Source organism: Eretmochelys imbricata, chromosome 6, assembly GCF_965152235.1.
Source record: "Eretmochelys imbricata isolate rEreImb1 chromosome 6, rEreImb1.hap1, whole genome shotgun sequence".
In the NCBI taxonomy this organism is placed as follows: domain Eukaryota; kingdom Metazoa; phylum Chordata; order Testudines; family Cheloniidae; genus Eretmochelys; species Eretmochelys imbricata.
Window position 1 is genome coordinate 126351022 of NC_135577.1, and position 21149 is coordinate 126372170.

At 44.5% G+C, this 21149-nt stretch overlaps 1 protein-coding gene across 13 annotated transcripts in view; it reads right to left on the reverse strand.

Annotated features, from left to right (window-relative positions):
• Positions 1-21149, reverse strand: part of FRMD6 (FERM domain containing 6) — a 96056-nt gene that overhangs the window by 70937 nt on the left and 3970 nt on the right. For 5 of the 13 annotated variants that reach the window (XM_077819645.1, XM_077819647.1, XM_077819644.1 and 2 more), the window contains exons 1-2: positions 2334-2462; positions 1767-1897 (exon numbers count right to left, since the gene is read on the reverse strand). The exons of 2 other annotated variants lie outside the window; for them this stretch is intronic. The gene's annotated coding sequence lies outside the window, so the exon portion shown is untranslated. Of the gene's footprint in view, positions 1-1766; positions 1898-2333; positions 2463-21149 lie in introns of those variants that run through there. 6 more of the 13 variants (XM_077819649.1, XM_077819652.1, XM_077819651.1 and 3 more) reach the window with 3 other exon arrangements.

A 21149-nucleotide genomic window follows, 5' to 3' on the forward strand; every position in this document is an offset into this window, starting at 1 on the left:
AATTTTTAGGCAAAGATCAGGCCTTCCTGTCTGCTTCAGCAGTGCTTCCATGAGAAATGACAGATGTGCTGATTGCTGTAGTCACCCACTGGTCAGATTTTTATCTACTCTTGCACGTCAATTAAAATACTAACTCAAACTCTAGGTATTTGGCTGCCTGGACAAGATAGCATGCAGATAAAATAACTAGATAATAGCGCTCTACTGTAGACGTCTTTCTTGCTGATATATTACTACAAAAAGAGTTTAAATACAGATTTTAAAATATTTCATTTTACTTTCTAAAAATGTATTACTTAATTTTCAGTACTCAGTACAAGAGTAAATATTTAAGGCCCTGATTCCACAAGACTCAGGTTCACATATAACTTTACTCATGTGAATAGCCCCAAACGTTACCCCCAAACTGAGGCACTCAAAAATCACTAGTCACACTAGCAAACCTTGGGGTAATATGTCCCAGTTTAGATGGTAACTTGCTCCCTATTGGACTACTCTCATGAAGAAAGCTAAGTATATTTGCAGGACTGGGACCTAAATTTCCACTTTCTCACCAACAAAGTGCGTCATTAAAAGGTTAAGCAGTTTTATCTACCAGACTTCCATAATCCAGAGAGGATTCATCTGTTTTATTTCTTTTATCGGCCACACATTTTAACAGAACTGTCTTACCAGTTTACTTATAAGGTGTTTTCCTACAAAATCCTAATAATGTGTTATGAAATCATCAAATTAACCCTCATAATTCGCTTTAGGATCCCATTCCTACCTCCACAGCAGAACTACTGATTAAAACGGGAGCAGGCGAAGGCTAAATCTGATTTTGAATAAATCCTACTCATATTAATGAGCGGCTATATTGATGTCAATAGCCATACTAGTGCAGGAGTAAGAACTGCTCCCGTGAGTTAGGCTAGGAAATACAGAGAGCCGAAATGACAGTTCAGTATGGAAAAGTCTTCCTCTAGAAGTACCGATGCTGTTAAATTTCAACTCCCAGAAATCACTAAAAGGAAATGACTAACATTCTTGGAAAATGAAGCAACTTGCAGTTTCTCCAACACCACTTACTAATCCCTAAAATTGCGCCCTGTGGCAATAAAGAGTAGTTCATACAATAAACAGCAACATTAAAATAGATGCATATGAAACCAAAACACTGAAAATGTCTATATTTCCCAAAGGAAACGAACAGGAAAGACAATCCATGGAGATTTTATTACATCATCTCAGCTTTTCAAATCACCGCATTGAAAAGAATAAAAAACCCAACATTTAAACTCAAACTTGTATAGGACAAACACACAAAAAGTGCTTTGAATGTTACCCTGCTAGAAATAATGGAATCTACTAACTGGGTTGACTTTTATTTTCAAAGAAAGCTATTTCTGCTGTTACATTTGTATCATATTAAATCCCTCACCAAGACATTGACTTTAGCAAAAATGTCAAGGTTCCTATGATCACCAACTTAACAGGTGATCCGTCTAAAACTACCAGCCTTCATGTGGGCTTTAAAATCTCCTTGTTTTGACACATTTCCACCAGTTTGTGCCTTCAATTCTTATTAGGGTCAATGGGTTCGCAACTTAACATCCCTATAAAGGTCTGATTTTCTGAAACACCCACCTTCTGCAAAGCAGGTCCCTTTAAGGTCTCACCCAAACACAGAGGCACCCCAAATCACTAGCCACTTTTGGAAACGATGGCTCCTAATTATTTGCATTTTAGCAGCGCCCTCTAGGTTCAAGTCACTGTCTACACACCTGCCCTGAAGAGTTTCCTCCAGGCTCGCACTCCCCGCACATGTCATGCAAAGTGCCAAGAAAAGCGAGTACCTTCTTATTATTAGTTTTCGCGCAACTCCTGGAAGCCCCGGGCATGGGCCAGGACCTCACTGTGTAAACACAAGACAAAAAGCTCATCAACGCCTCACAGGGGCTTTATCTTTATAACCCAAGGCTAGGACAAGCGGGACCCCTGGACAGCAGAGGGGCTGGGCAGAGCCCTGCCGGGCCGCTCCAGGGCGGGCATTACCCGGACGCGCCGTGCCCAAAGCTCGCCTCCCGTTCCCACAGCCGCGTCCCGCCGCAGTCCTCGGACAACCCGAGCCCCGCGGCGCCCCCGCCCGCCACGGGGACCCCCGGGGGCCCGCCCCGCAGCCCCCACGCCCCAGCCAGGCGGCGTGACAAGCGCCCCCCGAAGGGAAGGGAAGGGAAGGGGGGCGCCGGCCCAGCGGGGCGAGGGAGCGGGGGTCCTCCGGGCCGCCCCCCGACGCGCCTCCCTTCCCAGGCCGGTCCCCTCGCCTCGCCGGGCCCGAGCCGCTGCGGTACCTGGGCGAGCGTCCCCCGGGCTGCCGCGCTCCGGCTCCCCGCTTCCTCCCGCCGGCCCCAGAGCGCGGCCAGCTCCGGAACGCGGCCCCCGGCGCCGCCAGCCGGGAACGTACCAAGCCCCGGGCTGCGGGGGAGGAGAGAGGCAGGCGGGCGGGGGGGCAGGGCCCGGGCGCTCCGGCAGCGCGGCGCGGCGCAGCGCCCCCCGCCGGCGCGGCGCAGGCCGGCCCCAGGGCCGCCCCCTCCTCTTCCTCCTGCCCCTCCCCCGGCGCTGCGGCTCGGACCCCTCCGCGGGGCAGCCCTTGGTACAGCCCGGAGAGCCGTCCCCGTCCCCCCCGCTCCCCGCAGCCTCTGAGGGCATGTCTACACTGAGCCGCGGGAGTGACTCCGGATTGAGCCTCAGGCTGGCCGGGCCAGCAAGCCCCCAGGAGCCGCGACCCAGGACACTGCTAGGGGGTCAGAGCCTGAGTCCTGCTGTGACGGGGGTTCAAGCCCTGTTATTCTGGAGCGGGTCGCCCCAGCCCAACAAAGCCAAGTTTTGACGAGCCAATAGTCGTTGGGTTGTAAACCAAACTGAAGAGTTTTGAAGAGCAAACAGGCAGTGGGTTGTAAACCAAACGGCAGAGCAGTTCCACTGACAACGGCTCAAAGCATGGAGTCGTTTTCTGCCCAGCCACAGTTTGTGTTGCCCGATTATATTCTGCAAGTACATGCCCACAGGGGCTGGAACGAGGGGTGCAGCTGCACCCCCCTGGCTTGAAGAAGATTCCATTATATACAGGGTTTAAAGTTTGGTTCAATGGCTCGCAGCACCCCGGCCCTATGTTCCCGGACCCCTGTAGGTGAGCTTCCCCCCCAATAGACATCAAAGACACCACTAGCTCATCATTAAAACAGTCATGTCATAAGCCCAATTGTGCCACCTTTGCTCATATTGTGTAGTACCTTAGGGCAGTGTTTCCCACACTTGGGATGCCACTTGTTCCGGGAAAGCGCCTGGCGGGGCCGGGCCGGTTTGTTTACCTGCCGCGTCCGCAGATTCGGCCGATCGTGGCTCCCACTGGCCGTGGTTCGCTGTGCCCGGCCAATGGGGGCTGCGGGAAGTGGCGCGGGCCAAGGGACGTACTGGCTGCCGCTTCCCGCAGCCCCCATTGGCCTGGAGCGGCGAACCACGGCCAGTGGGAGTCGCGATCGGCTGAACCTGCGGACGCGGCAGGTAAACAAACTGGCCCAGCCCGCCAGGGGCTTTCCCTGAACAAGCAGCGTCCCAAGTTTGGAAAACACTGCCTTAGGGCATGACTCAGTGTTAGTATTGGGCAAAACATTTAAACCGGCACCAGTGGGATTTCAGCACATACTTAAGTGCTTTGCTGAACAGGGATGAATGTAAGCATTTTCTTGTATCAGAGCCTTATTATACCAATAATCCCATTGCTTTTCAGTGGTACTCAGACAAGGTTAGTTAACTGAATTTAAGTTATATTGCTATCTGCAAGAGAAATGCCTTTGTTGCATTGGATTTCAAAAGGGAATCATTGCAAAAAGTGGACATTTAATTGTGTAGGCAAAGATATCCCTGAAAGATTTTGGATTAGTCAAACAAATGAGCACAAAGAAAAGGAGTACTTGTGGCACCTTAGAGACTAACAAATTTATTTGAGCGTAAGATTTCGTGAGCTACAGCTCACTTCATCGGATGCATGCAGTGGAAAATACAGTGGGGAGATTTTATATACACAGAGAACATGAAACAATGGGTGTTACCATACACACTGTAACGAGAGTGATCAGGTAAGGTGAGCTATTACCAGCAGGAGAGAAAAAAAAACCAAAAACCTTTTGTAGTGATAATCAAGGTGGGCCATTTCCAGCAGTTGACAAGAACGTGTGAGGAATAGCAGGGGGAGGAAATAAACGTGGGGAAGTAGTTTTACTTTGTGTAATGACACATCCGCTCCCAGTCTTTATTTAAGCCTAACGTAATGGTGTCCAGTTTGCAAATTAATTCCAATTCAGCAGTCTCTCGTTGGAGTCTGTTTTTGAAGTTTTTTTGTTGAAGAATTGCAACTTTTAGGTCTGTAATCGAGTGACCAGAGAGATTGAAGTGTTCTTCGACTGGTTTTTGAATGAGCACAGTACCAGGAAAAAGACGTTCTACTTTATTCTACCATATGAGTGGACTGATCTGGTAAAAATACCATTGCTTTCTTCGAGTTCTATTGAGAATGATCATTAATTTTAGCTCAAGTCACCAAACATTTTAGCACCTGTGCTTAAATGAACAAAGTTGTTGCAGGTCAGACATCTGGAAAAGGCATATTCAATATCTTTTATGTTCCTCTTAGGATTGGTTCATGATCATCTCTATATTGCTATCTCTTAAGACACATTTGATGCCAAACAGTAATTGTGTATCTCATATGGAAAGATAAATTAGTTCTGCTTAATATCTTGGAACATAAGCACAGTTTCTTAGCCTGCCTTTTCCACATCATTTACAGCCTTTGAGCTTGCACATTTTATGCATTATGAATAGTGCATTTTCTTGGGGTATGAAACCTTGCTACAAAGACATTGAGATGATTAGATAAAGCAAATGAAGTATAATTCGAAAGCCTGGATAATTTACTGGGTTTTCTTATCTGTGCTTATAACAGGATGTACAGTACGTATAGCAATACAGTTAACATGCACATTTAATTTACATATATGCTAAATGGTTAAGTGAAAGTTTTTGAGCCAGATTCTCCACTGGTATAAACCAGTATACCAGTGGAGGCCAATTGTGCCATGCCAGTTTACACCAGTTGACAATCTGTTTCTTTATGCAGAGAGAAAAACAAATAAACTTTAGCTGGTATCCTCTCTATCTTTTTTTTTTTTTTAAGACAAACAATAGATCCATTAAAAATTCTGGAATTAATACTATTAAAAACAGGACATGGAAGCATAAACGGAAAATGCAACTGCAATAAATTAAATTATATTTGGACAAGATGTAACAGAGTCTTAACAATGGGCTTTTCTCTGCAAATTTCAGAAAGGGAGCCATTACTGTGGCTGAATATCTCATTCACTTAAAATGCATATAAATATTTTGAACTAGGATATATTTACGTTAACAGAATTGAGTCTGCAGGGCCTAGCAGCTGCTTTCTACAATCCTGTGTCATTGCCAGTCAAGTTGCTTCTGCAACAGCATTTCAGTGGTAGCACTGTTGATGGCAAGAATAACTACACAACTGTGCAATGAAGAAACCTGGCTTATCTCAAGCAGATTTTCCTATAGTTTTGTTTAACCAGTTGAAAAATGTAAGCAATGACCCAGAGTAAAAAATGAATTCATCTGCCCATGAGCACCAAGCCCATTAAAGAACATTTGAAAACATTGGCAAACCAAAGTTAATTGAGCCATTTAGTACAGAGATTATTTTTAAACATCTTTAATTCTATGCATTTTAGGTTTGTGATGGGATAGAGCACAATCCCTTGTCAATATACTTTATAATTCTAGGCCATTGCAAAAAAATTAACATAATTAGTTAAGATGTTTTTTCATGATATAACCATGTGTATTATACCACACTAATTAAATCCAGAGGATTGGTTTTTTAACAACATGTGAGCTTTCTCTTTATATTATTATTTAATATTTGCATCTGCACCTAGAACTCTCAATCAGGGATTGAGGTCCTGTGGTGCTAAGTGCATACCTATAATTAAAAGATAGCCTTAAATAACTTACTGCTATGATATAATATAATAGAGTCTAAACTACTGCACACAATATATCAACACATCTGACAATAATATAGGCCTACAGTGTGTAGAGAGATGCTGGACTGAGGGCTTCACCAATATAGTATGTTCTAACACAAACAAAAGCTTTGTTTAGTGATAATTAAGGCTGCCACCCACCCAAAACTATACTGAATATACATAAGAATGGCCCTACTGGGTCAGACCAAAGGTCCATCTAGCCCAATATCCTGTCTTCCAACAGTGGCCAGTGCCAGGTGCCCCAGAGGGAATGAACAGAACAAGTAATCTTCAAGTGATCCATCCCCTGTCACCCATTCCCAGCTTCTGGCAAACAGATATAAAAATATAAACTTTAATGCTCTTCCATCTAATATCTTAAAATTCATAAAGCCCTCATCAGGAGGTTCTTAAGTTTCTTACATCTCCTTTTTCAGCTTCACTTTTTGCCTAGTAATAATACCTAGTGCTTGTCAGTCGTAGATCTCAAAGCCCTTTGCAAAGGAATTCAGTGTCATCTCCACTGTACACACGGATATGAAGTTTGTCCTTGTGAAAGGTGCTAGGTTGACATCACTCGAAGCTGAAGTCCTCTTCCCACAAGAGCCTATAGGCCCCAACTCTGGAAAGCACTTCCCCACGGGTAGAGCAATTCCAGCAGGAATATGAATTTAGGACCGGGACAGCAAGAGCGGCAGCAATAAAGCTCCCTGCATTGTCTTGATCGAGAAGGAACCCTACCATGTTCAGTGTCATTGCCTATACTGAGGATGTGCATGTTTCACATAATATACGTCTAATGTACCTGGGTTTATGCAGTTCTGGGTAAGTAAGAACCATTTTAATAATGTGTCGTCTTTATAAACTTCCAGAACCACTGGTACGTGTTATAAAATATTTCCATGAACTTGTTTATGGAGGAATCAACCACTTTTTATTCCGCAAGCCTTATTCACGATGAGAAAGTAGTAATGGGACTGCTTGTGTGATTAAGGGCTGACAAAATAACGAGGGGTCTGATTCTCTGCTCACACATGCATAACTCCATTGTCTTTTGTGAAGAAACGCCCCCCTCTTCATGCTGGGGGGAGGAGGGGGTGAGATCAGTAGCAAGGCTAACGTTTCTTTAGCATTATCTGGCTTGGCTGCAGGGCCAAATGCTTTTGTTTCCAGTTACATTAAACCTTACTGAGAAATCCTTGCATGGACCGTGTAATAAAAAAGGAGTTCTGTTAATCTTGAAGGGGGGAAGGAGTTGGTTTTTTTCTGTATTGATGTTTTCATAGCATCATAGAATATCAGGGTTGGAAAGGACCTCAGGAGGTCATCTAGTCCAACCCCCTGCTCAAAGCAGGACCAACACCAACTAAATCATCCCAGCCAGGGTTTTGCTAAAGCATGACTTAGACCTTAATTAAAAAGAGCTGCTCTCTACAGAGTCACCACCATATATTGTTTGCCATAAACTTTAATGAAGACTTGGAACATTTTTTTCCCAGAGGATCTGGGAAAGTTCTTGTTGCATCTCCATACAAGCTGAGAAATGGCATCAACATTTCAATGCAGTATACCGAGAACACAGGGATAAATTTGGCCATTGGACTGCCGTTAGCTGCTTCCATTAGGGTCAATGCCAGCACATGAAGGCAGGCCACACCCATGGCTTCCTTTGAGCACACATCTCACTGAGGGTATGGATAATGGAAAGCAGCATCACATACAGTTAAAACCTTTATGTCCCGGGGGAAAATATAGTAATAAAAGTGTGACTGTGTTGGAGAAATGCTGAAGCCTCTCGATTGTTGTCATGAGTAACACCACAGAGTGCCCTTTTTACAACCAATATTCACAACCCGCTAGAGCAAATGAAGAGATCACTTTAGTGCTCCAATAATTAAAATCTTGAAGGTATTTCTTGAGATCGTTACAGCCTGACATTTTGGGAGAGGCTGGTTCTGTCCTTAATCTTTTATGATCATGTTTAGAATAAGTAAAAGTTGCACTCTCAGTGGGTCACAGCAGAAGCCATTTGCTAACGATAAAGCTTGGGCTTTTGCTGCTCTCAGCAGGACAGTCTCATTATATTTTGGTTCTAGAAATAGCCTCCGTCATTCTAAAGACATAATTAAGTCTTTGTCTTACTTAACAACATGCACGATAGATGGGCACAAATGCATATTCATGCATGAACACACACACACCACACTTTCCTCCATCAAATAAAATTCCCATTGACTTCAGTAGGAGTTTTCCCTGAGAAAGGAGTTCAGCATTGGGCTTGCACAGGTTCATTGCAGAAAGAAAGGAGGCAGTGTTGCCTAGAGGAGAGGGCACTAGAGTGGGATTCAGGAGACCTGGGTTTTATTCCTGGCTCTGCTACTAGCCTCATGAATGATCTTGGGCAAGTCACTTTGTCGGTGCCTCAATTTCCCATCTATAAAATAGGGATAATGACACTGCCGTCTTCTGTAAAGTGCTTTAAGATTACCCATGAAAACCTTTCTATAAGTGCATGGTATTATTATTTTTATTAACATTTTGTAGTATCAACAGTTTTCAAATTAAATAGGAGACTCATTTTGCCATTCAAGGAACAAAATGTGTTACCAAACCACACAGGACACTGAATATAAAATACCTATCTGTGCCCTTTCCCTGGTAGACTTTCCCTGCTAGCCTCTCACATTATTCCTACAGTGCTGTGTTATTCTAAATTCCATCCATTAGTGGAATTGGTCTTCATTCTGCCACGGAATCAGCACCAGCCTCCCTCATTACCTGGCTGAGCTGAAAATAACTGGTAGTAAGCTCCGGCTATATGCCATACAGCTGAAAGAAAGACACAAGCACGTATGAGGGGGACTCAAATCATAAACCTTTGCAACATTCATTTTAGATTTATGAAAACAGTCTTAAATGATGTTGACATTTTAGGGGCTGTATCAGCTATCTGTGCTAGGCTGTAAGTGGTTTATTCCTGAGGATTGTATCCCCCATGCCACCAACTCGAATTTTCTCTTGTAAAGTTATCAAGCCATGTTACATTTTGGTTTGCTGTTATCTTAGTCTGCAGCTTTGCCCTATGGCGATCCAAAGAGTTACTGGCAAATCCAACAGAGAGGTTGTTTTCTGTCTTTGAGTTTTGCATCTGTGTAAAAGCCTGGGTCAGTGAATCTCTCTTGCTGTTGGTTCCTACTATTCTGGTTCAGTCCATTAGCAGAAACTGACTGCATGCTGGAAATCTGACTTCCATCCTCAAGGGTCCAATCTTGCAAGGTGTGGAGAGTCCACAGCTTCCATTGCAATCAATAACAGGGGTGGCCCTAGGGAGATAAAAACTGTCTTCCACAGGGAAGTGGAGTATGGAATGAATTGTAACGTTCATTAAAAAATGAGGTGGACGATTGCAAAGGTTAAACTCTAGTGAATGTGGGGAGGGGCTGGGTGAGTTTGCTCAAACAGCTGCCCAATGCAACTTAAGGCTCGTCCACATGTGACAGTTTTGCATTTTAATTATAGATGTGTTTTTAAACTGATTTCGATATACTGTTGCAAACCCCTGTGTGGACACACTTATTCTGGCCTAAACCAGGCCTATTTCGATTTAATTTAAGTCAATTAGGAATCAATTTAAGCTAAACTGAAATAAAACTGTTTACACGCAGGTTTGCGCCGGTTTAACTAAATCCGTTTAAAACCCAATTTACATCAAACCAGTGCAATTTTCTTATTCAATAAAGCCTTAGTTTTTTCTTATCTTCTGCTTAAGATCTCTAAGCCTTTCCTACCCATCCACAGTGCTAAAACTCTTGTCCCAGCTCTCATGATCTTGCGTCTCAATTACTGCAACATCCTTTTTTCTGGCCTTGACAAATGCACCCTGGCCTCACTCATTTCCTTTCAGAGTGTTGCTGCAAAGATCATTTTCCTAGCCTGTTGCTTTGGCCATGTCACCCCCTCTTTGAATTCCTCTGCCGCCTCCCTCTTCTCTCTTGCATCAAACAAAAGCAGCTTGTCTTCACTTTCAAGGCCCTTCACGGCCTATACCCACCCGGCCCATCATCTCACATTCACTTTCAATCTGTCAGTGCTTGTCTCCAGTTGGCCCACAATGCCAGCTTCCATCAGCCTCTTGTTACACTTTCAAAGGAGCAACTTCGGGCTTGCTCCCATGCTGTCCCTCACGCTTGGGAGAAGTTCCCTGTAAACATTTGCAGAGCTACCTCATTAGCCACCTTCAAAACTCTCCTTTGCTGTGATGCCTACAATGAAGCTAACAGGGATTAGGTTACTGATGTGCAGAGAGCACTGTCAATCACGCTGACTAACGCTGTCTCATTGTTTCCTTGTGCTCCCTCTGTCTGCCTGGATCTGGCTGTTGACTCTTGTCTTAGAGTTAGATTGTAAGGTCCTTGAGGCTGCAACCATTTTTTGTGTGTGTTTGTGCAGCACCTAGCACATCAGGCTCCTGGACTCCAGGGCTATGGTAATACAATAATAATATTAAAAGTTGTGATCTCTAGCTGAGCCAGGCCTCTCAGACAGACCATCAGTTGCAGCAAATTATGGGGTAGTCTTTTGATGTTAGTAAAAATGTCCAAGCATGACCAGTTTGAGCTCACCAAATGCATTTGGCTTGTGATCTTAATCAGATTTGGACCCAGATCTCCTGAGATGGAAGACATGGGAATCAACCCACTGTAGCTACCACCTAGCAATTCCATCTGCAATTCTGGGTCTTCCACTGAGTTTGAAAAAACTTCCCAACTGTGCGCAGGAGCTGAAAACAAAGTTCTGCCCTGAAAGAGAAGTCGGTTCAGGTTACAGGGGAAACTGACCCACTGTCACCTAAACTGATTCAACCTTTAGGCTTTGTTTGAAATTGCTGGAGTTGTTGACTTCAAGCTAAATTGTTAACTTCACCTGGCGAGGATCAATGATAGCTGGATGTGTCAGCTGTCGTTGCCAGGCCAGTGGCAGGCAGCCATCAGAGACTCAGGCAGGAATGTCAGAAATGCAGAATCACACACAGTTCCAGGATCCTGGACTGTCCTTCCCTCTGCCTGCTGGCAAAGTGAGCCTGGATTCCCCTTAATGAGGCCTAGTGTGCTCCATGTAACACACAGCACGAGCACACAAGTCTACATTGCTGTTGTAAATGTAAACTTCTTGCCGAATGAGAGTTTGGGTTCTGGTTTGGCTCCAATAGTCCACTCCTATCTGAGATGCGTTCCCCAGACACTGCAGAACCATAATAATGCCCTGTCTTAGCTGGGGAAGCCAATATCTAACACACACAGGGGTTAGCAAAATGAATCAACAAGATCTGGGCTGAGCCAAACAGTTCCTGAGGAGAGCGAGGTTAGACTGGAATGAGAGGATAAGAAATAAGATCCAACCTCAGTTCACAAGAAATGTCTGAAAGACTGAGAAAGATTTAAGGATCCATTCTCAACTTCCCTGGGTATATTGGAATTTACATCTTGTCTGTAGCTCCTTAATCGAGATGAAAATACTGAACAGCTACTGTTGATATGGTGTGTTCTGACCATCATTTACAGCTGCCTAGGACTTAGAATCATTTCAAAGCTCAGAGTCAAATTCTCATGTCATGCACACCAGTCCAATCCCAGTGAAGACAGTGAGGTTGCACTGGTGTAACGAAGGAAATGTTGGCCCTTTATGCCTTCTGCTGTGCAGATATTTAAGGGACTGTTGGTTAGGGGCCTGAGCACAAGAATGAGCAGTAGGAACTCTTGATTTGCACTGAAATATATACAAGGCCAGATCCTTAGCTGGTGTCAACTGGCAGAGCTCAGCTCTCCTGACTTCACTGAAGCTACACCAGTTGACACTAGCCGAGGAATGGGTTCAGGATTGCATTTGAAATTCACATGATCTGATGGTGTTTGTGCTAGGAACAAACATGAACTCTCCCTCCTGTTGTGTGTTAAATGAGTGAACTAGTGAATACCCGTCATGAAAACAAGTGCAATATTTGAGGGCGGACACAGCCAAGAAGATAGTATGATTGTTTTTACACCTCACTCCAAAGATAGACTCGGTAGTGTAAATAGCAACAGGACTTGGTGAATATCTTCAAGAGCTGGTAGATCTGATGCCTGTACATTTAAGAGTTATCTTACTTTGCAGAAAGGTCAGACCAGTTTTATGCCTGTGGCTGTGTAATTGCGACCTGGAATACTTGCTAATATAAAGGAGAGAATGATGTCTTTGTCTGCTGCATGGTGAAATGCACTAAACATATTTGGATAGTGAATGCTGCTGAAATAAGTTGAAAGTCACAGTGCTACCATTCGCCACTCACTATTCATCCAGCCCTACTCATCCAGGACACACTATTAATGGCAAGTATTTCAGTCAATGATTTTAGCCTTTTTTCCACTGGTTAATTATTGATAAACATTTTGGGCCAGATCCTCAGCTGGTGTAAATTGGCATAGCTTATTGAAGTCAGAGCTACACTGACCTACATCAGCTAGCCCTTGAATTTTTTACATCTCTGATCATTATTTGGAATTGTCTACTGAGCCCTTTATGCAAACATTTCCCCCTCTGGGTCATTTGCAAACCACCTAGTAGATAATCAGGGATTCCAAGGCCAGAAGGGTTCAGTGTGATCTAGTCTGATCTCCTGTGCAACACAGGCCAGAGATTTCACCCGAGAATTCCTGCACCCAACCCAATAGTTTCTGGTTGAATGACAACATTCTTTTGGAAAGACATCCAGACTTGATTTAAACACACCATGTGATGCAGAATTTACCATGTCCCTGGATAATTTGTTCCAATATTTGATTGCCTGCAGAGTTAAAGATGTGCGCCTTATTTCCAATTTGAACTTTGCTGACTTCAACTTCCAGCCACTGGATCTTGTTATGCTTTTGTCTGCTAGATTAAAGAGCCCTCCAGTAGCAAAAATCTGCCTATGGAGGTACTTCTAGATCATGATCCAGTTGCGTTTCTCAATCTTTTGTTCATTAAGCTAAATAGATTGAGCTCCTTTAAATTTTTAATGTAAAGAAGGTTTTCCAGACCTCAAATCATTCTCACTGCTCTTTTTTTGAACCCTTTCTGATTTTTTCAACATCCATTTTGAAGCGTGGACACCAGAACTGGACACAGTACCCAGTTATGGACTCACCAGTGCTATATAGAGAGATAATACCACCTCCCTACTCCTGTTCGATATTTTCCTGCTCATGCACCCAAGGATTGCATTAGCCCTTTTTGCCATAGCATCGTACTGGGAGATTATGTTCATTTAGTTTCCACCACAACCCCTACATTCATTTCAGAGTCACTGCTTTCCAGGATACAAACCCCCATCCTGTAAGTATGACCTACATTCTTTGTTCCTAGATGTATGACCTTGCATATGACTTGGGTGAACAATCACACATACCGAATAACAAATAGGCAAAGGGAAACAAGGTGGGGGAGGTAATATCTTCTATTGGACCAACTTCTGTTGTTGAAAGAGACAAGCTTTCGAGTTACACAGAGCTCTTAGGCAAGACTCAAAGGAAACAGGGATATAGGTAATTTAAACCTTGGTGCTTTCATTCATGGAAAAAACTAGTAATTGACTGATAGAAGTTAAAAAGGAACTACCCACATGGGCAGGTTATTCCATAATCGCCCACTAGGGAGTTTCTTGCACCATCCTCTGAGGCAGCTGGCGTTAGCATTTGTCAGACAGGATATCAGACCTTTCATAGAATCGTAGGACTGGAAGGGACCTTGAGAGGTCATCTAGTCCCATCCCCTATGCTCATGGCAGTACTAAGTATTATCTAGACCATCCCAAACAGGTGTTTGTCTAACCTCCTCTTAAAACTCTCCAATGATGGAAATTCCACAACCTCCCTGGGCAATTTATTCCAGTGCTTAACCACCCTGACAGTTATAACGTTTTTTCCTAATGTCCAATCTAAACCACCTTGCTGCAATTTAAGCCCATTGCTTCTTGTTCTATCCTCAGAGGTTAACGAGAAATTTTTTTCTCCCTCCTCCTTGTAACAAACCTTTTATGTACTTGAAAAGTTATCATGTCCCCTCTCAGTCTTATCTTCTCCAGCTTAAAAACCTCAATTTTTTCAATCTTCCCTCCTAGGTCATGTTTTCTAGACCTTTATTCATATTTGTTGCTCTTCTTTGGACTTTCTCCAATTTGTCCACATCTTTCCTGAAATGTGGCGCCCAGAAATTTCCCCAAGACGATCCCTGTTCTCTCTCTCTTTTTGTGTTCTCTCATTCTCCTTTTTCAGTGACCCCCAACCCAGTTGGGGATAAAAAACACAATACAGTACAAAAATACCTCATCAGAAATCCCCTTCCCCCCCAAACACAGTCTCTCTCCTCTCGTCACCCTCTGATCCAGTCTGGAAACTCCCGTGTTCCTCATGCTTCAAGATTGGGATAGGAGTCTTGCTGGTCCACAAGCCTGCAGCATGCTTTCCCCATCAGTTTACTAAGTAACAAAGGATCATACCCAGCAGCCTTACTGGTGGTTCAAACTCTGCTCTCTCAATAGCCTCAGCCTGACAGCATCTCCCTTTCTTCTTCTAGCCTTAGTCCCATCTACTATACGAGGTCGGCTCTTCAAGTCCTTCTCCATTCTAGTCTGTCTTGAAGCAGTTCCTTGGAAACTCCACAGCTAATCAAATCCTTTTGTTTGACGTCCATCTACTTTTGGGTCTTCCAACTCTTCTCTTCCCTTCTGCTTCTATATTTCCTATATAGTCTTCCAGTCGGCTGGTCATATGGCCAAGCTATCTAAGCCTGGACTCCCGTAACTTTTCTATAATTGGTACCACCTTCGCAACTTCCCTAAATGTGTTCCTTTCGAACATGGGCTATCCTCATAACGCCAAGCATTCATCTTAACATTTTCATTTCAACTGCATTCAATATCTGTTCCTGTCTCTCCCTCAGTGCCCAGCACTCGGAGCCGTACAAGAATGGAAGTCAAGTCATCACCTTGTAGATCTATGATAGACAACCTATTAAACTGAAAAGTAAGATCACGCCGCTCACTTGTTTCCATTCCTTTCCTGTTCTGATTATAAACTGGCTGTTGAGTTCCCTTGTCAGGATCAAGCATACAGGGTGATTTCCTGCATAACTCTGTTTGATCCAGAAGAAGCAAACTAGGAATGAGGGGGAACACAGTCAGCTGGGGTTAAAAAGAGAAAGTAAAGCAATTGACCAGTTAAAAGGTATGGTAGAAGCCCTGCATGGTGCCACCTGAGAACTGCCACCTTCAGGCATCTCTTCCCAGATTGGGAATAACTTGAGGTGATGTCTTGTGTTAGGTCTGAGTGCACATGTTCATGTCCTCAGAGTGTCCAGAGTGACGATATCCCCAGCTCAGAGGAGGCTGCCCGTCCAGCTCTCCAAGATAACGGTGCTGCCATGGTAAAGTAAGTGAGACTGTATTGTGAGTGAAGAGACGGGTGACAGCCCCACCTGCCCGGCAGTGGGGGAAGACAGCTCCATGAAAATATTTCATTCCAACGAATAGAGCATATGGCGATTTTATGAGCAGGGTTTTGTGCCGGTCCTGTTTTTTGGCAGATGGCAGTGGTTGGTTCTTTTAGTGGAGCACTTGCCTTTTGCCAGACACTGCTGTGTAAGAGTCCATCCATCGTGCCAGCCCTTAGAAACGGCCAAGACAGAGACTTGCCCCATGCAGTTCAGTTCAAATTCACAGATCTTTTAACTGCTGTCTCCCTTCCCTGCACCTTCAGTACCAGGCCATCCAGCCTGCCCCAGCCAGCATGGCAGAGCAAAAGGGAGGGTGAGGATAAGACACTCCAATACCCAGGGGTTAAAGGAAGGCCAGCAGGTGGAGCATAGCTCTGCCACCAATGCCCAGCCTTCCCGTTGACAATACAGAGTTTATCATAGGACCAAAGATGGCAATGTCTTGGACTGACCCCAGGGTTTGAACCCAGGACCTCCAGAGTTAAAAGCATGAGGCGCCGGCATTTCAGCTAAAGAGCAGGGCTAAGATCCCCAGAGGTATTTAGGCACCTAAGTCTCTTACATGGGAGCAGCAGCAGACACATAAACCTTTATGTGGAGCAGACAATGGAGAGTGACAACAACCCGTATGTTTCCAGTGTGGTTCCCAGACGCTGGTTGCGCACAAACATAGATGCCCAGTAGCCATTGCGGGGTTTTGTTTTATTTATATATCTTATAATTACACCCCCCAAAAAACTTTCAATGCCTTGGAGCCATCACATTGTGCTACTCTCTGTTCCTGTTGTAGTGTGAGAACTGAGGTACGCTCCGGGAGCCGCTAGCCAGGGCACCAGGTTTCAAGGCCAATGCTACCCACCTGCTAGGCTCTAGACAATCATCGTTCTTAGCATTTACACAGCAATTCACCCGTTCAAAGCTCTGCACAGATGCCAACTCACTACAGAGAGAGAATACACCTGACGGCCTGTCAATCAACTTCTGGACAGGCGGAGCGTTCCCTGCGGCACTGTTGGTGGGATTCAGTGGAGCCACTGAAAGGACATGGAACATTCACAATGAAATGAGTGCATTCAAAAGAGGGTTTTGTTTGGTGCACATGAGCTCAGGCTCCAGGGGACAGAGGATGGTGGCGGAGGAGAGATCAAGGAACAATAATATTTTCATAAAAAGAAGAGGAGGACTTGTGGCACCTTAGAGACTAACCAATTTATTTGAGCATAAGCTTTCCTGAGCTACAGCTCACTTCATCGGATGCATTGCTCACTTCATCGGATGCATTCAGTGGAATGCATCCGATGAAGTGAGCTGTAGCTCACGAAAGCTTATGCTCAAATGAATTTGTTAGTCTCTAAGGTGCCACAAGTCCTCCTCTTCTTTTTGCGAATACAGACTAACACGGCTGCTACTCTGAAACCTAATATTTTCATAGATTAGTATGATATATTTGTAGCATTAAGAGCCTGGGTCAAGACCCTGTTGTGCCAGGCACGGTACAATCACAGAATAAAAGAGACAGTCCCTGCTCTGAAGAGAATTATTGTGGTGACTTGTATTGGACACTAGTGGGGGGAGCAGAAGTGTGGAGGAAAGAGAGAGTGAGCTCAGAGAACTCAAAGCACAATGGAAGCACTTGAAAAGGGCATTATTGGGCTAAGTATCATGGGCCAGATTCTCAGCTGGGATAAGTTAGCATAGATTTCAGTGGAGCTGCATCGTTTACACCGGACGAGACTCTGGCCCTGGATTTTTAAATAATACATTTTCTGACCTAAAATCTAGGGCCAGAGCCTTAGCTGGCCTCAGTCGACACAGTTCCACTGGAGGAATGAAATCAATGGATCTACACCGATTTATGCACGCTAATGACCTGGGCCCTATATTTATGCTGGTTGTTTACTTTTTGGCTCTGACCTGGGCTCAGGAAAGTAACCAAAATAGCAGTCTTCTCTGGGATCTGCTGGGAGCAGGAAGAGAAGCAAAAATCATCAGCTAAATGATCTGCATGAAAGACTGGCTCAGTGTTAGGACGTTCCCCCATCTTACAGGGGATCAGGAGGAGCTGTTGCTTCTCTCCATGCTGATGTGGGTCCTGACAGACAATGATGGATGGTGAGAAATGACAGTTCAGCCGGAGAAGCTAGAATACAGTGGAAAAAAGAATATCTGAACATGAGTCCCCACGGAATCCTTCAGACCTGCTTAACAGGCCTAGCATTGCCTGAGAAGGGGGCAACCAGCAGGGACCAATTCAATTAGCATCAAACCAATGGGGGGAAAAAGGCAACCCAGAGATTTAAAGGGTTACTTGGCTTGCCCTCGCTTCCCTTCTTAGGTTAACCCCTCGAGTAATAGAGGGAATACCCAAAGACCAGGACTTTTCATGCAGCTCTTGAAAGCATGACATTTCACGGCAATGCACGGACTTCTGTTCCCTTCACAATGTTCTGATTTTTCTATTTAAAAAAAGCACCGAAAAAAATATATGATTTTCTAAAAGCAAAGGCTGACCCATTTTCAGTGGTTCGAAAATGGATTTTTTTTGTTTTGGTTTGGTTTCTGATAAAATAGTGTTGGCATTTGGTTTTCTAAAACTGAACATTTGTACTGAACCCCCCCTCCAAAAAAAATTAACCCCACCCCCATTGTTTTTTGGTTTTTGAAAAGAAAAAGATTTGCCCCCAGTTTTGTCTTTAGTTTTTCTCTCAAAAAGCTAAACATTTTTGAAAGGATATTTTGAAGAAAAAGATCTTTTGTAAACTTCCTGACAAAAAAGAAACAACCCCCACCCCCTACAACTAGCATTTTTCAACCAGCTCTACCAGTCAGTTATTTGGTCCTTGACCCCACATCCTATTGCATGAGAACACTGCAGCAACAACCTCTCCTGGAGTGGCTATAAGACATGTTAAGAATATAACACTTTTCTCTGTTGACTTTAAGCTCTCCGTGTTCTTGCAGGCTTTGGTGGCAAGTTATTTGATGAAAAAAACAACAACAACAAAAAAACAGCAAGCTTGCTTTCCGGGCAAGTTCCCGCAAGTTCCCATGGCTTTACTTTGGGCTCAAAATGAATTTTTATCATCCTGCTGAGCCTAAAAGTGTGACAAGCTGAGGAGGGACAAGGTGTCTTAGTTCTGCAGTTGAGACGGGCAACATTTCTTCTGGCTGAAGGCCAGAGCCTGACATGGCTCAGTCAATTTGAGTCATAGAATCATAGAATCATAGAATATCAGGGTTGGAAGGGACCCCTGAAGGTCATCTAGTCCAACCCCCTGCTCGAAGCAGGACCAATTCCCAGTTAAATCATCCCAGCCAGGGCTTTGTCAAGCCTGACCTTAAAAACCTCTAAGGAAGGAGATTCTACCACCTCCCTAGGTACCGCATTCCAGTGTTTCACCACCCTCTTAGTGAAAAAGTTTTTCCTAATATCCAATCTAAACCTCCCCCACTGCAACTTGAGACCATTACTCCTCGTTCTGTCATCTGCTACCATTGAGAACAGTCTAGAGCCATCCTCTTTGGAACCCCCTTTCAGGTAGTTGAAAGCAGCTATCAAATCCCCCCTCATTCTTCTCTTCTGCAGACTAAACAATCCCAGCTCCCTCAGCCTCTCCTCATAAGTCATGTGTTCTAGACCCCTAATCATTTTTGTTGCCCTTTGCTGGACTCTCTCCAATTTATCCACATCCTTCTTGTAGTGTGGGGCCCAAAACTGGACACAGTACTCCAGATGAGGCCTCACCATGTCGAATAGAGGGGAACAATCACGTCCCTCGATCTGCTCGCTATGCCCCTACTTATACATTCCAAAATGCCATTGGCCTTCTTGGCAACAAGGGCACACTGCTGACTCATATCCAGCTTCTCGTCCACTGTCACCCCTAGGTCCTTTTCCGCAGAACTGCTGCCTAGCCATTCGGTCCCTAGTCTGTAGCGGTGCATTGGATTCTTCCATCCTAAGTGCAGGACCCTGCACTTATCCTTATTGAACCTCATCAGATTTCTTTTGGCCCAATCCTCCAATTTGTCTAGGTCCTTCTGTATCCTATCCCTCCCCTCCAGCGTATCTACCACTCCTCCCAGTTTAGTATCATCCGCAAATTTGCTGAGAGTGCAATCCACACCATCCTCCAGATCATTTATGAAGATATTGAACAAAACCGGCCCCAGGACCGACCCCTGGGGCACTCCACTTGATACCGGCTGCCAACTAGACATGGAGCCATTGATCACTACCCGTTGAGCCCGACAATCTAGCCAGCTTTCTACCCACCTTATAGTGCATTCATCCAGCCCATACTTCCTTAACTTGCTGACAAGAATACTGTGGGAGACCGTGTCAAAAGCTTTGCTAAAGTCAAGAAACAATACATCCACTGCTTTCCCTTCATCCACAGAACCAGTAATCTCATCATAAAAGGCGATTAGATTAGTCAGGCATGACCTTCCCTTGGTGAATCCATGCTGGCTGTTCCTGATCACTTTCCTCTCATGCAAGTGCATTAGGAGTCTTAGGGCTACAGAAGGTATTTAGAAAAGTTAGCCTTCTGGAAACCAAATGACTGTGTTTGAAAACGCATCAATTATCCGGCAGTCATTTAGGAGGCCAGAAAGTCAAGGTGTTTGCCATGTGACGACCCTGCAGGCTCCTATGTGTCCATTCCATTTCTGCCTGCCCAAGTATGAGATAGTAAAGGAAGTCTTTATTGGCCATGACAGCCAGGAGGTTTAGAACAGAGGGCAAGGAAAGATGGCTGCCGTGAGGACATTCTGGGTATATATTTTTGCAATGTCATGATGACACTTGCCTGAGCTAGCTGTTTCCCTTTGGCTGTTGGCCTCCTATAACATGCTACATTACACACTGCCGTTGGGAGAAGAAGAGAAATAAAAAGTAGGCATTTTGAGTCTGATTACAACGTTCAGAACCACCCCTCTTTATGGCTCTTGTCGTCTAGTTCCATTCTTGGAAGCCTTTTGGCCAAAAGCAGGGAGGAGGTGGGGGGGGCATGGCGTTTGCTGTAGCAGCTCATGGGATCTGAAGACTTCTTTTGGGGGGGGGAGGGGTGTTCACCAGGGCTGGAGCTTCTCAAAGCTAATGCAATCCAAATACTAATACCACCATCTCAGGTCTAAAGCTATGGCAGAAGGCCATTTCCAGTGCTTTACCTGATGCAGTTCAGTGGAGGGCTTGATTTTGGGGATGGCTAAAGATTCTATTTTATTCGGGTCATCTTCGGACCGATCAGGAGTCTTGCACAGAAAGTGCTTGACTTTGCTTATGCAACCAGATTTACTCCGTTCTCTGGTGCTGAAGTGGTAGAGGAGCTGTGTTAACGGGGAGTAGAACCAATATAGTCGAGTAACTGGGCCAGGGGAGGCATTTATCCACCAGGAATTACTGATCCATTGCACCACTTACTTTATAAAATTGATCTAGGGTATCCTCTTTTGTCAGATCTTTATACACAAGGATTTTGCTGTAAGCACAGCGTTTTAAGACAATCATATAAAGTACGAGAGTCAATATTTTTATTCGTAGCAACA